Source organism: Prenolepis imparis, unplaced genomic scaffold (assembly GCF_030444845.1).
Source record: "Prenolepis imparis isolate NDT839.2.m4 unplaced genomic scaffold, iyPreImpa1.0 SCAF_498, whole genome shotgun sequence".
Lineage (NCBI taxonomy): Eukaryota > Metazoa > Arthropoda > Insecta > Hymenoptera > Formicidae > Prenolepis > Prenolepis imparis.
The window spans coordinates 2,501-5,000 of NW_028141656.1; positions in this window are offsets into that span (position 1 = coordinate 2,501).

Consider the following 2,500-nt stretch of genomic DNA (forward strand, 5'->3'; position numbering starts at 1 on the left):
ATTAACCGTACCGTAACGCCGAAACGGTGAGTGGTGCGATAAAATATTTCCCATTTGGTTTCTACGACGATTATCGGGCTCCGTAAATGCGGCGACAAATTTTTCGACATGTCCCGTGTAATATATCGCTCTCGAAGCTACTAAGATCGATAAATGCGACATTCTGAAAAAGCCCGTCTACGCAGTCCAACAGCACGCCGAAAGAGATGACACGTTCGTCCGAAACGTTTTCCCGTATCTCTAGCCGTGTCGACGCTGTTAGACGGTAAATGTTTCGGAGGTGACGCCGGCGGCCGTAGGACTCTGGATAAATTCTCGACCGTCCGGAGGTGCCGCCGACGTCCGGAGGTACCGCCGGCGTCCGGAGGTGCCGCCGGCGATTGGAGGTACCGCCGGCGTCCGGAGGTACCGCCGGCGTTCGGAGATACCGCCGGCGATCGAAATTACCGCTGGCGGTCGGAAGTGCCGCCCGTGTAACGCAACGCGCATTCACGCCTCTAACGGCGAGTGATGCGAGAGATCGCTTCACGCGAGAGTTTCACAATTTTATGCGAGCCTCGTACCCGCGCCGTCGAATCTTTCGACACGGCCCGAGGACCGCGTTTCGAAGCCGGTAGTTCGAGAAATTCGACATTTCTAGAAAATATGTCTACGCGGTCTGACGATACTCCGAGAGCGATGACACGTTCGTCCGAAACGTTTTTTCCCGTATCTCTTGCCGTTTCGGCGCTGTTCGCCCGTAAATGTTTCGGAGTTGACGACCTACGGCCGTAGGACTCTGAATAAATTCTCGACCGTCCGGAGGTGCCGCCGACGTCCGGAGGGTACCGCCGGCGTCCGGAGGTGCCGCCGGCGATTGGAGGTACCGCCGGCGTCCGGAGGTACCGCCGGTGACCGGAGGTGCCGCCGGCGTCGGAGGTGCCGCCGGTGACCGGAGGTACCGCCGGCGTCCGGAGGTGCCGCCGGCGATTGGAGGTACCGCCGGCGTCCGGAGGTACCGCCGGCGTTCGAAATTACCTCTGGCGGTCGGAGGTGCCGCCCGTGTAACGCAACGCGCATTCACGCCACTAACGGCGAGTGATGCGAGAGATCGCTTCACGCGAGAGTTTCACAATTTTGTGCGAGCCTCGTACCCGCGCCGTCGAATCTTTCGACACGGCCCGAGGACCGCGTTTCGAAGCCGGTATTTCGAGAAATTCGACATTTCTAGAAAATATGTCTACGCGGTCTGACGATACTCCGAGAGCGATGACACGTTCGTCCGAAACGTTTTTTCCCGTATCTCTTGCCGTTTCGGCGCTGTTCGCCCGTAAATGTTTCGGAGTTGACGACCTACGGCCGTAGGACTCTGAATAAATTCTCGACGGTCCGGAGGTGCCGCCGACGGTGATCGGAGGTACCGCCGACGACCGGAGGTGCCGCCGGCGACCGGAGGTACCGCCGGCGTCGGAGGTGCCGCCGGTGACCGGAGGTACCGCCGGTGACCGGAGGTACCGCCGGCGATCGGAGGTGCCGCCCGCGGCCGGAGGTACCGCCGGCGACCGAGACTGCCGCGACGTAATGTCTCGATTGCGCCGTCCATTTGACGCTCGCGCTCGTATACGTCCGTGCGTAGGACCGTGCGTCGCCGACCGCCCGGCCGGCCGGTTGGGTACTATAAGAGATACGTCGCGCTCGGCGTTACGAACGAGTCGAGCGAGTCGGGCGAGTCGGACGAGTCGAGATACGTACTTTTCAGTCACGACTAGTGGCAGAAGTACGTCGCGTTCGGCGCGTCTCGAACGTTTCGTGCGTACTCTAACTTTATATTAAAAGGGAAAGAAGGAAACCACGAATAATAATCGAGCAGTACACGGGGCAAGTCTTCTTGGAAGAGACTTGTTGTCTCGCAAAGACGTTACGACTCGTTGTCGTCGTCGTGTCGTAATTCTCCTTGGCGGCGGAGATTGCGATACGCGCTCCACTCGTTCGCCGCTGAACGCGGGTAAAATATACACACTTGTTTATACGATCACAGCATTGCCACGAGTCGGTGTCGCAAGACCGAATGGCTCTTATGTGGCGCGCACGCATCTAGTGTGTTGGCCGCGCGATTCCCTCTCGTTTTGAACGCAGCAGTGGAATCGTCGCGCTTACCGAACGTTTACTCCACGGATACGAGTTGGCGGAAGGGCAAGAAACGCTCTTCCCGCTCGCTTTGTACGCCGTAGCGAAAGATTTTTACTGGTCGTTCTTGAACGTACGAACCAGACAGAATTTGTCCTCGACGTCTAAGCATCGGCACCGTCGATCTAGCGTCAGGGTAAATCGCGCGGGTCTTTCGAGACCCGAGCATTTTAACATTTTGGGAGAATGAGAATGAGTATATGATCTTTTGTATAAGAAAAGAAAAGTCGATGATAATAATATATCAACAGAGATATAACAAGGATAATTAAGAGGAGAGAGAAGGCAGGCAGTTCTTAGCGAACCTTGTCGTTCTCTCGCGTATACTTTACGC